General features: G+C 49.0%; 1 protein-coding gene across 1 annotated transcript in view; it reads right to left on the bottom strand.

The window, feature by feature from the left end:
* Positions 1-2812: 2812 nt before the first annotated feature.
* Positions 2813-13641, bottom strand: part of SH3RF2 (SH3 domain containing ring finger 2) — a 106561-nt gene continuing 95732 nt past the window's right edge. Inside the window, exon 10 of the mRNA XM_081091192.1 lies at positions 2813-3869. The gene's annotated coding sequence lies outside the window, so the exon portion shown is untranslated. The remainder of the gene's footprint in view (positions 3870-13641) is intronic.

The following is a 13641-nucleotide window of genomic DNA, read 5'->3' as shown; positions in this document are numbered from 1 at the left end:
CTATGACGAACTACTCCCCTCTCCAAGGCAGCTATGAAAAAACTGGACCTGAGCAACAGCATTTATTTATTAAGTGAAAATAAACCTGTTTTATTGTTTCCTACCAAAGCACATACCGGCTTCACAAGCGTACAGCTGGGAACAACATGCATTTCTGGCAAAGGAGGCTTGGTAATCTGTCCACTTCCACAGGACTGCGCCCTCCCGCGGACAGCAGATGGCATTTCACGCCGTTTGTGGCCCACTCCTCCCTGCTGATGGGCGGGGTGTGTGTGTGTGTGTGTGTGTGTGTGTGTGTGTGTGTGTGTGAGCGGAGCCCCCACCTCCCCGCTGTCCTTCAGATCGGCCTGGGTGGTGAAGGCAGACTTCACACTTCCTTGGAGCCACAGACCCAAACAACTAAAACCCTGGGCTCTGGAAGCATTGAGCCGGTCCGGAGTCACAGAGCACATGGGCGGTTCTTGAGAATCCGTGCCGGAGTGGAGTCCTGAAGCGGGGGGAGGGGGTAGGGCCAACCTCTGGTTTCCTCCAGAACACGCCAAGTCCAGGGGAAAAGGACTTGGCGAAGCACGTGACTCCTTCCCGGATGTCCAACACCAGCTATGGAAGCGTGAGACAAGGCGGGTGTTAAATTCCCATTTCCTCAGCCTCCCAGCAAGCTGTCAGTGTCCAACTCGGAGAGTTCCCCCACAGTGAAGGCGTGTTCTGTGGATCTTTCTTCTCACTAGAAAGTTCCGTGTGGTTTTCCAAGATGCAGAGTGTGGAACGGGTCTCTGAGGACGCCATGTGGGTAAACAACACCAACACACACGCAGCAGACAGTGCAAAGTAATCCGCACAAGCGGCACATTACAAAACCGGAAAAAAGCGAACCAACCCCACCGAGCCTCTCGGCTGCACAGCGGCCGGTCCAGGAACTAAGCTGCCAGCCTGCGACTCTATTTAGGACGAAGAGATGACACGTGGGAAGGCCTTACGTGTCCACTGCCCTATAGAATGATCTTATATGTTTATATATTTTATATATCTAAGGCTTATTTACACAACAGTCCACAGTCACTAACATATCATTATATACTCTTTTTATAAACATTATTCGCACACATATTTCCTCACAAAGATTCTCTTTTGGTCTATTAAAAACACTGTACTTAAAAAAGGAAGCAGAGACACAAAGTCTAGAGCTTTTCTGCTTATATTTCCATGGAGGAGCGAATTTTTATCCCTTTTCTTCCCCCCCCTAAACACCTTCTCCCCACTGACACAATGCATAGTAGTAAGAAGCAACAATCCCAAAAGGTGAAACTCAAACTTCATGGTTAGCACACTATTCTGGGGTAAACTTCAGGGCTGACCTCATTCTAGTTATTAAATATGTTTTTATTGATTTTAGAAAGAATGGAAGGGAGAAGGGGAGAGAGTGAGAAACATCCATGTGAGGGAGTAACATTGATCAGCTGCCTTCCACGCACACTCTGACCAGGGATTGAACTGGAAACCTGGGCATGTGTCCTGACCAACCAACCGAGCCACACCGGCCAGGGCATGGGCTGCCCGCCTTCCAATCATGATACTGCACCCTTGCCTGCAGCCCCAGCACCTCCCCCACCTTTTGACTCCTGACTCGTGGGACTCTATAGTCCTGGAACTGACAGTCTGGAGGTGAAAATGTTAGGATACAGGGGAGCTTTTCTCTTAAGCTTCTGGGTCTGGCTGGGAAGAAATCAGAGTCTTCATTTTGTGTTTTTAAAAAATATTTGGTTGATTGATGATGCAGGTGCAAGGGGAATGTTCCATCCTAACTCTAGAAAGTTCCCAGAGACTTAACACCCAGCCAGAGTGAGAGGGGGAGTGGTGGTTTCCAGTTGCTCTAAACAGGAGAGGGAGACGCCACGGAGGGAAGGCAGCCTGCACCAAGGCCTGGAGACAAGGCTGCACTAGCCAGGGTGGGCTAAAGGCTTCTGGGGATTAGAAGTGACGCTGTCTCCCCCGGGTTATAGAACTTGCTTATGTGCGGGCAGCTCGCCTTTACTTAACCTTTCCGTACATCATCCATAAAAGCAAAATTCCTTGCAACGCTGACGTTCTGGCTTTACCCTGGAGAATGAAGTCGTGGCAACCTGTTTCTAGGTAGGCTGCAACGCCTCGCGGAAGAATCTGAGGCAGCATTTCTGTACTTATTGCTGCTGAGCCTAGAAAACCCGAATTCATCCTGGAGGAAATGGAACTAGCGCTTTAGTCCCAGTGGGTCAGAGAGAAGGGTTGACTGACGGTTGGCAGCACCATCATCGACCACATGTGAGATGTCATCACTGAGTCACCCTGTCTGCGGCCTCGTTATACCGCCTGCTTTCTCACTCACCGCCTGGCAGATAAAGCCAATCGTTTGGGGCTTCTTGTTGCCCCTAAGGTTAACCGAGAGAAGGGTGTGGTTAAGTTACTCATCCCGTGAGGGGAATGGGTGCCAGCTTCACGTGGAAGAAAACATTTCTGTGACCACAAAATGCAATCCTTCCTCTCTCACGGCTGGGCTGCTGTTTGCTGCTGCTTGCGAGCAGGCCTGGGTGGAAGACAGGATGCGTCGGTGCCGGGTTATGATGCTGAACTTTAAAACAGCCAACATATCCAAATGATGCTGCCTTCCTGTCATGGTCTTTGGTAACCAAAGCACGTGCTTTTAAAAATAAAATTCCTATTAAAGTCTTAAGGGAGAAGATGAAAGTGTATGGCTCAGAGAGTCCCGGGGTATTTGTGAGTTGCATTTATCTGTGTTAGCACGGATAATTTAAAATTACATTTTTTTGTTGTTGTTAATCCTCACATGAGGATATTTTCCCCATTGATTTTTAGAGAGAGTGGAAGGGGGGAGGGAAGTGGCGGGGAGGAGAGAAAGAGAGAGAGAGAGAGAGAGAGAGAGAGAGAGAGAGAGAGAGAGAGAGAGAGAGACACTAATGTGAGAGAGACACATCCATTGGTTGCCTCCCCCATGAGCCTCGACTGAGGCTGGGAATCAAACCTGCAACCCAGGTACGTGGCCTTGACCAGGAATCAAACCCACAACCCTGGTGCGACACTCTAACCACTGAACAACACTGGCCAGGGCTAAAAAGACAATTATTTAAAACCAGGGGTGGACTATCTTCTATGACTTGTCCTTTAAGGCGACTTACTTCTGAACCCCAAATAATGCATTTTTATATCTTTAGACTTGAAATAGCCTCTCTGTGAGCATTGCAGTCTGTGGCGTCTCTCTCACAACATCATGGCTTTTTCTTGCCTGAGATTCTTTAAGTGCCAAGTCCTGTTTCCTTGGTCAGGATGTTCAGTGTCGGGGACGGGGGGAGACAGGATGGAACTGGAATGGAAAGGATGGGGACGTGGCAGAGGGATGCAGGAGCTCGGGCGGGAGTTGAGGGGTGAAGGACGGGAACACTGTAGAAGCATCGGCCTCTCCAGCCCGAACACCCGCAAGCAGGACATTATGTTCCCCCTGCGCTGCTCTAAATCCGAGCTGAGACCGGCCAGCCACAGAGCTGAGAGCATTTCATTTGTCAGGTCGGTGCTGAGGTGAGAAACCGGCAAGATCAAGTTTGGCTTTGACAACAGAACGAAGTAACAGGAGGGATGGGAGTCTGGTGTAACCTGAGACAGCACACGACCTGCTTGCTTTTCTCTACCCTGGCCCACGATTACCCTCTGTCTTGGAGGCCAGCCTGTTGGTACTCCTGTACCATCCCCGAAGTCCAAGCAATATCCATCACATGGTCCACAAACTCTCCATTGAGCAGTTTCCATCCAATCAGATCGTTGGTTCTCGTCAGTGTCCCCGTTGTTGCTAGCTCCTCCCGGGAAGATTACCAAGGCAGGGTCTGTGAAGGGGAAAAAGATTTCAGAATCTCTTGTGTGCACATGCATCCTGGGAAGACATAGTCCTTTAAAATCCTTATAAGTCTAGCTGAGAGACAGAAGCAAAACAGTAAAATGTTCATCTCTAGGGAATCCCGCTGAAGGGTATACAGGACTCCTTTGCACTATTGTAGCAACATTTTTATAAGTCTGAGATTCTTTCAAAAATGAAAAGTTAAAATCCCAAAGCCACCAGGATTTCTCTGAGGCCTCAAATATTCTATTCTGATGACCAAGCTCAACCTGCATCTCTAGCAACTCACATGTGTGACCAATGTCCGCCCCTCCTGCCCAGCCCTTGGCCCCTTTTCTCCTCCTGAGGCTGAGAATGGTCAAAGGAAGCGCCGCCAACACCTGGCGGCACCTGTCCGGGTGAGGGCAGGCGCTTTGAATGCGCATCACAGGAGTCGGCTGCTCCCTGTGACTTGCCTGCCAGTGCTGGGCTCTCCACCCTTCTCAGAGCTGATCAAGTCCCAGCTGACCACGCCAAAGGGGACAGGAGCAAGCCAAAAGGATGATGGGAAATTGGTCCAATAACAGAAAGACTTGCCTTCTAAAAGACCCAGCCTCAGAGTTTGGCCAAAAGGGAGTTCCCATGAAAACCCAGCAAAATAGAAAACGAGAGGGAGAGGGAGTTTTCCATCTTCTGCCCAATTTCTTTCATCTGAAGCCTGATCTCTCTTCTCGCCACGGGCTCCTGCTGATCTAACAGGCCAGTTTTCTCTCTGGGGAAACTGTAATGACGATCACAGCCTCATTCTTGGTTGAGTGGCGAGGGACAGTCAGATTTTACTGACCAAGTTTATGGGAACCGCCAATTTTGGGGAGTCTTACCCGAACTCCCACTCCCCCACAGCAGAATTGTGATCTGTGGCTCTAGAAACAGGGTGCACTGAAGGGGCCGGAGCTTTCAAGTAGGCAGCCCACATCCGGACTCAAAACTGAGCTCTCAGAGCCTGCAAATGTGACTCATCTGCCGCCTGCCCCACTCAATGTCCCCCTACATCAAGAAGTCACACGGATCTGGAGCTATGCTGTCCTCCCCGTGCACCACCAAATGCAGGCAGGAGTTTCATCCTGCTATTTGCGCCTTTCAGTCCTTACAGGGGAAGGCGCTGTGTTAGACGTAGCCTGCTTCTCGCCCCTGTGCCTAAGCGGGTGCCACGCTCAGCCTGTTAAGATCACAGTGGGGCCCAGGGACGGCCGCTTTGATCTGCAGATCAGGCGTGGCATCCGCAGCCGGGATACTGTCCCTCTGAGCCCCCAAAGGCAAAGCTATTCGAGATCACTGCACCTGGATCCCTGGCGAGAGGTGGTGGTTGGTCCGCTCTTTTAACTACATTTATTGTGATGTAGCAATTCTGAGCGAGTGCAGGGGCAGGGAAGTAATAAGGAAGTAACTGCCAAGGGAAGGCTGGCCGCACATTGATTTGACCTTCCAGGTTGTGCTAAATGATGTAGAAAGAACTTCAACTCCAAGATCTACTGACATTTTAATAGGCACTGAAAAGCCCATCAATGGGGAGGCGGAATTCACCTACCACGGGCATTGCGCAGGGCTGGGTGGCTGCCCTTGTTAGTGCTGTGTCTATAAGTGGGATTTTAGGATTAGGCAGGCAATAATTCTTTGTTTATTGAGCACGCAGAGGACAAGTCTACTTGGCGTAGAAAACTCTGATGTCAGCAAGAAAGCTTGCTCCCAGCTTGAATGAGGTGGCAAGAGGTTAGCAGTGCAGACTCGAGCCAGGTTACCCGGTTTTATTTCCAAAGTCTAATGCCTAGCCGTGTGACCCTGTGGAAATTATTTAATCGCTCTAGGTCTTAGCTTCCCTATCGGTAATCTGGGGATAGTAACAATGTTTACTATGTATGATTGTGGTGAGATTTTTTTGTGTGTGTGTGGTGGGATTTTTTTAATCAGCCAATGTAAGTAAAGCAATAGAACAGTGTGTGGCCCATAGCAGGGGTCTATAATTGCTGGCTCACAAGTATTATTATAAATGAAGAGACATCTTGAAGGCTATTTATTGTGATCCTGCTTCTTGATTATCTCAATGGGAAACCCTTCAAGTGGATACAGATCATCCAACTGACGCATTGCTACACTCATTGCTAATTTCTTTTGTCTTAAAAATCTAAGTCTCAGTTTCCTGAATTGAGTTCTTAAAATCTTACATACTAACCTAAACGTGAGGATAATGATAGTTCAGTACAGTATTTATTTATGTAGTTGTTGTAGGATGGACTTCATTTTTTAATCCCAATTTATAGATGAAAAAAATTGAGACTCAAAGAGGTGAGGTGACTTTCCTATAGTCACACAGCAAGTCACACTTGAAGTACAACTGAAGTGTTCCAATTCTATAGCCTGGGATCTTAACTGCTGGGCCAGAGAGAAAGACAGGGAGAGAAGGAGGAGGAAGGCAAGAAGGAGGGAGGGAGGGACAGGGAGAGAGACCATAACTAATAAGTCCAATGAATAATGGGCATGGAAATTCAATAAATATATCCTAATAATAACAAATGAGATGACATTTCATGTCTTGTCTACACAATTCCAAACAACCATTTTGACTGCTTAGAAAAAAAAAAAAAAGACAAATTACTTTTGACTGGCTGTGCAGTCATTGTTTTAAAGTGCCGGGAGGGCCAATTCCTTCGGAAGAAGGCGAGTTCTTAAGCTCCTGCAACCCCAGATGCCAGTGCCTGAGCCCGGCCCCTTGTTTCACAGCTGGGGAAGGGCTGGAGAAAATGCTGTGCCGTCACCCCAGTTCATCCTCCTTATGAAGGCCCTTCTGGCAGGAAAAAGGGGATTCATCCATCGTCCACTTGGTCATTCAACACATATTTATTGTATGATTAAAAAATGTCTGATTAATGAATGAATTTCCTCGACACATTGAGCTCAGTCCTGTTTGCCTCACCACACTGTATGTCTAGTTCCTTCTTAGCTTTCAAATCTCAGCTCAAATGTCACCTCTTTGGAGAAACCTTTCCTGGCCACCCTACCTAATAGTTCATACTCCTCAGCCATTCTCTGTCCCATTGTCTGGTTTCCTTGATAACATGTCACATAGAAATAATTCTATGTGTTTGCTTATCATTCACCCTCCTTCGTGAAGGCAGGGACCTTACTTGCATTGTTCCCTGTGGTACCCCAACTGTATGGAACAAAACCTGGTGCACAGTGGATGGTCAATATTTGTGTAATGAAAATGAATGAGGTGACATTGATTTCTATGCCGGAAGAAGAGTCTGTGACTTTAAATGGAGATGGAGTGAGAAGTAGCATGTGAGCCTGGAGCCTCTTGGTCATAGTGACATGTCCAGCAGGGGTCTGAGGAATCAGCACGTGCCCTTTCTGAATTACAAAGCGTGCCAGGGACACTGGATTTCCATTAATTGGCACCAAGGAGGAGGGTTGTTATTGGACTCATCAGCCAGCTGGAAGCCTGTCTGCAAGTCAGAATGGATGTTTCATAAACCCAGTCAACCTTGAGAAGCTGTAAGTCCCCAAGAGGGGCAACACCCATGGGCTCATGGTGGCTTCCAGGGTGGCAGACAACCCTAAACTTTCCATCTTCAACAGATGAGGGGGCAAGGTCATGGTAGGGACAGCCAGAAGAGAAAAGACACATGAGGGTTTTGGCATAAGACACATTTAAAAATAGTTGTCATGTTGCCGCAACCCTGGTACCAGCTTATCTGAAAGTCAAGGAGCGTGAGGAAGCTGCGATTTCAGAACTGCCCCACTGCTTCCTTACTGTGGCCTCAGGCAGGCGATTTGGTCTCGGAGCCCCAGCTGCTTGATCTATAAATAGGGGGCGATGACACTTCACTCGTGGGGGTGTTGTGAGGATCAAAGGAGGAAATGTCCATGTAAATAATAATGATAACTGGGGGTACAGAGTGTTTTCTATGTGCTGGGCACTGTGCTAATGACCTCATGCACATTATCTCATTCGACCCCTACCCAGCACTCAGGGAAAGCACAGTTAGTGCCTGAATTTTACAAGCGAGGGAACTAAAGCTTGGGGAGCTTATGTGACTTGCCCTGGTGACACAGGGAAGAATTCAGTCACCTGACTCACAGTGCTCTTGACCAGCCTCTAACTGCCCTCTACTTGGCACTTAGCACACTCTAATGAATGGCAGCTCTTGACATTCTGTCCCTGGAGTTAGCATTTCTCTTGCTCGCCTGCTTTCAAGCCTTTGTCACACTCTTCCTCCAACAGCCACCACTTCTAGGGCCCCTTTTGTTCACGGGCACCTGGCCTACCTATTTCCCTTCCTCTTCCCAACCCCTGTGAAGTGCCGATCATTGTTTCCACTCTGCAGATGAGGAAAGAAAGTCTCAGAGAGGTTAATTAACTTGCTCCAAAGTCACACAGCCAATAAGTGGTGGGGCCAGGATTTGAACTCAGGGACATGTGGTTCCAGAACCCCACATAACATTTCTCCATGCCTCCGACCATCTTTCAGAACCCCTCTTCTCCTCAATGAAGCTCTCCTGGCAAAGGAAACCTCCTGTTGCTCCCCTCTCTCACTTCTGCCCGCAGGGTACAGCCCTAGCTCTATTTTTGAATTGTGCCTCCATATCCATTTGTTGGTAGTAGATACCATTCATCGGACACTTCAGTGTACCCAATGCCATGATCAGGTATGTACACGCATGATCTCCTTTAACCCTCCCGAGAACCCGATGAGGTGGAGATTCTAATCCCCATGTTACACAAAACAGATTCAGGGAGGTATTGTAACTTTTCCAAGTTTCTTTAGTCATTTGCCAAAGGAAACATAACTAGTGACAAAGCTGGGACAAAACCCCCAAATGATTTGGTTCCAAAACCCAGTCTCTTAGTTAACTATAATAATAAAAGCATAATATGCTAATTAGACTGGACAGCCAAAAGACCTTCTGGACATCCTTCCAGACAAAGCTGGGGCTGCGAGGGTTGAGCCCCATGCACAAATTTTGTGCATCGGGCCTCTAGTCTGTACAGTGGGGCCTTGACTTACGAGTGTCCCGACTAACGAGTTTTTTGAGATATCAGCTGTCTCTTGGCTGATTTTTTGCATTGAGTTGATAGAGTAATTTGAGTTAACGAGCTCCTTAACGAGCTCCTTAATGAGCTCGGTCTTGGAACAAATTAAACTCATAAGTCAAGGCCCCACTGTATATATAAAAGCCTAAGCGACCGGTCGACTGGTTGACCAGTTGCTATGATGCGCACTGACCACCAGGGGACAGATGCTCAACACAGGAGCTTCACCCTGGTGGTCAGTGTGCTCCCATAGCAGGAGTGCCAGTCAGCTGACCCATGGGTGTCAGAGGCCGGGCTCACAGCTGATGAGCGCAGCTGTGGCAGTGCCTGCAGCGGAGCGGCAGCAAGCCTACTGAGCAGTGGCGGCAGGCACAGCAGGGCTGGGATGAGTGGGAGCAGCGTGGTGCCTGCCCCAGGCTCGGGCTCCTCCCCAGCCGCCTGCCACTTCGCACACTACTACATCCCTCAGGGGATGTTGGACTGCCGGTTTCGGCCGATCCCTACAGGCCATGCTGAGGGATCCTATGGTGCATGTGTGCACCAGGCCTCTAGTTATATTAGAGGCCCGGCGCACGAATTTGTACATGGGTGGGGTTCCTTGGCCTGGCTGGTGATTGGGGCCAATTGGGGCCATCTCACCCAGTTCTGATCAGAGCCATTGGGGCCAGCTGGCCAGGGGGAGGGGGCCACAGGAGGTTGTCCGGCTGTGGGAGTGCACTGACCATCAGGGGGCAAGTTCTACATTGAGTGTCTGTCCCCTGGTGATCAGTGTGTGTCATAGCAACCGGTCAACCGGTTGTTTGGTCGCTTAGGCTTTTACTAGTATATATATAGATTGCTTCTCCCTATCTTGTAAAGTTCCAGTGGGTTGGGAATTGAGCTACCTTCTCATGGTATAGATACTCCCCCCCCCCCCACCCCCTGAATCCTTATTGACTGAGGCTTTAAAATCCAGTCCTCTGTTGGAGGTTTCCATGATGGAGGTCTAAGCTCTCAAATTTGCCAATATCTAAAAACAACTTGAGCTTATAAAAGAATTGCACTCCTAAATAGAATGTGCAAATGGAGTTTTTGGAACTCTGGTTCTGATATCTAAAATTAGCCTTCTCTTCCAAAAGTATGGCCCCTCTGACTGTTGGCTCTGCTCCTTGTCCTGGAGGCTGCTGCCAGCGCTCTTGAGCTGTGACTGACATGTCCTGTTCATACAGTGCAATCTCTGGCTCTCCCAGACAGCTATGGAAACTTCTCTCCCCAAGGAACTGGGCGGGGGGGGGGGGGGGGTGAGGGGGGAGGAACGGGGGCAGGAATCTGGGTATAGCTCTTTGAAGTTGATATTTATTTGACTTCCTCTTTGGTCCTCCAGGCATTTTCACTGTCTCCTTACATTTTGATTCAAGCTTGCTTTTGCTTAATGTGAGGGTCTCCTGAATGGAAATGGCTCTCACTATCCTCTTGATGGCCCAGGGAGTCGCCATTTTCATGAGAACAACATGAGGATGGCTCTGGTCTCCAGGACACAGACTCTATAGCAGTCAAACTCTGACATTGCAAATGGCCTTCACCAAGTCAGTGGGTTATGCTAGCACTTACGCCAACAGCATTAGCTGAAGATACACAAAATGGCCTTTGCAAATGCCTTTTGCCATTGTCCCTGGGTCTTGGCTGGCATCCTTTTAGTCCTTACCAGGCTGCCACTCCTATCCATCTAGTAGTGACCTTATTTGCATAATTAGCTTTAATCTGTGTGTATGTGCTTACCCCCCAAAGCAATTGCCTTTGAACTTTGGATAAATACCAGCATGGAACACTGGACAATGTCAGCTCTTGAGCCCTTGTTCCTAGAGAGAAGGTGAAAGTGGACAATGTCAGCTCCTGAGCCCTCTTGTTCCCACAGAGAAGATGAAAGTGGGGGTCATTTTGGAAATCATATTCCATTCTGCTCTGTATCATTTCCAGTGAGGACAGGCAAAACCAGAAATGAACTCATGAAGAGGGAGAGGCCTAGGGAATGCACAATGATCATCGCATTTTGATGTCAATGATCCAGAACCACATGGTAAGCCTCAGTTCTTTTTCAATTTGCCCGGCTGTGTCTGGCTGCCCTTGCAGCAGGGGTAGATTTGCTCTTTGGGTTTCTCTGCATAGAACACTCTGTTACCTTCCTTCCCACCCCTTCTTCTTGGATGACAAGACCTTGTAGCTTTTCTGGAGGACTTGACTCTCTGAGTTAAACCTCCCACTCCATCCCCGTCTCCATGTTCATGCCTGTGATCTCCGCATTACATGTCTGCTTGTTTATCCTCTCCCAACTCAACCTTGTTGTGTGTTTATAGTTGCCATGGAACAAGAGACATGTGGGGAGATAACATTACAGTTGGGCGTAGAGTCCTGTGTTCTAGTCCTTGTTGCCTTGGGCAGGTCACTTGAACTCTGAGCCTTAATTCTAACTCTACAATGGGATAACAGCAGAACACCCCCTCATTGGGTTGGGTAGGATTTGATGGCAGAACGCATGTGAAGTGCTTGGCACAGAGCAGGTGCTCAGTAAGCAGTGGCAACTATTGCTGAATGAAGGGTTAGAGAAACGGTTTTTTTTTTTTTTTTAAGTCTCCCTTTCATCTCAAGCTACTCTGTGACTTTATGCAAGGCCTTGGAACATTCTGAGTCTCCATTTTTTGATCTATAGTCTGGGGACAGAAAGATTTTCCCTGCATTCTTCACAAGGCTCCTAGGAGAATTTGTCAGTAGTAGCAGCAGCGGCAGCAGCAAGATCTGTTCTAGTTTCAGATTCTGAGGAGCAGCTCTGGTTTCTGCAGTCGGCTCCCCAGAGGTGCCAGGCAAGGCCCTGAGGAAAGCTGCCTGGAGAGGCCTGTACTCAAGCCATTTGGGCACAGCTCCAACCCACACCTTCTCTATTCAGAGCAGCAAGATCTCCCAAAACAGCTGTGCTTGGGCGAGTTCTTGTACAAATCCCTCTACACTAGAACTTCTCAAAAGCAGACATGCCTGTGTATCAAAATCTCAACTCCCAGCAATGAATCAAAGGCTCAGATGCCCAGTGATGGAAGCCAGATGGGCGTCCGGACACTCAGGTGGGGCATATAAGGCCTCAGATTGCAATATTTGCTTTGATTAGTGTTGACTGAGTTGCACTGAGGATCCCATATAGTACACACGTGGGAAATTTACAAGAGAATGATAGGCATGGAGTTTAGGACAGTGGCTGGGAGCGAAGTGGGGAGGAGGGGAGGAAAGGATGAGGGGTACAGCAGGCTTCAATGGTATTATTATTTTTTTAAAAGCTAGGTGGTAGATGTATGGTTGTTTGTTTTATGAATATATATATATATATATATATATATATATATACTCATTTAAAAAGGGAGATGAGCAGAAAGGGATCCCCAAGTCCAGAAAAAAGTAATGAGAATCCCTCTCTTTGAGGGCCATGTGTATTTTACCTATCCTGTTAATCACTGTATCCCCCTGCCTCGCACAGAGCCTGGTCCAGCGTGGGTGAAGGATACCGGCTGTGGAATGAATGGATGGATGATGCCTGGGTGAATTTGTAATACTCCTTCATGCCTCCCCACCCCCATCACCTTGATCCCACCTCTGCTATATTCTATTTGTCAACATGTAGGCCAGGAGGCAGAAGGGCTTCCTGGGACATTTTGTTTCTGTTCTGGTCTAGGACACAACACGATGACCTGGCAAACAGATGGCTTGATCATTTAACATTGTTCTATTTCAAGCAAAACGCCCTGGCGAGATTGATGCTCAGTGACTCCAACCTGCTACAAGGCTCTTTGGAATGAACTCCTCTGGTTTGGTCCTGCCTGCCAAACACATTCCCCAAGTCCTGTCTTTCCTGGTCCCCCGAGAGGCTGCTGCAAGTGCAAACACTCCCTCCTCTCAGCCAAAGGAGAACTGGGGTCTTTACTCTCAAGGCATAAACAGGAGGAGCGTCAGTGGCAGTAGCTGCTGGCCTGGGACAGCCCAGCTTGCTAAGCACTTGCTCCCACCTGGAGAGCCTGGGGGGACTTTGCCACCCTGCCCGCCACAGCCGCTCTCTTCCTGGGAAGGGGGGCGGGAGGCTGTGGGGCTGGCCTGTGTGGACAGAGGCGGGTGAGGCGATGAGGATGGATGCCTGCTCATTGAACTGAAACAAATGACTCCTATGCCCGCCAAACGGATGCCAGAGGAGCTGGGAAAGTAAGGACTTTGCTTATGCCTGTGAAAGTCCCCGCTGAGAATCGTAGACTGGCGAGCTGGGGGCCTGACGGTGACTGTCACGGGCTGGACGGGGCAGGGGTGGGGGTGGGGAAGAGTGCTGGGCTCCACAGCAGCTTCTCAGCCTCTGAGCGGCTCTCTGGGCCTTAAGTCTTTACAACAAGACACTTAACCCGTGCGGATAGGCACTAGCCAATCAGAACGAAGGAGGGTTTCAGCTGGCCTTAATCCCGTGGCTGCTGGAAGGTAGAGTGATGGGGAGGGCTTGGAGGAGGGCCGAGGGTGCAGGAGTGGGCGAGGCCTTGGGGAGCTCACATCAGCCACGGTTTCCCCATCAGGACAGGCCCCTTTCAATGTTAACAGCCGGTGTGGCCGCACTCCTGCTGAATGTCAGCTCTGCTGGACAACACAGAAAGGCGGGTTCGGTTCTCACTCTCTACGTGCATAAGCATCACTG

Source organism: Myotis nattereri (genome assembly GCF_964212035.1).
Source record: "Myotis nattereri genome assembly, chromosome: 5".
Taxonomy (NCBI): domain Eukaryota; kingdom Metazoa; phylum Chordata; class Mammalia; order Chiroptera; family Vespertilionidae; genus Myotis; species Myotis nattereri.
This window is presented reverse-complemented; position numbering and strand designations above follow the sequence as displayed.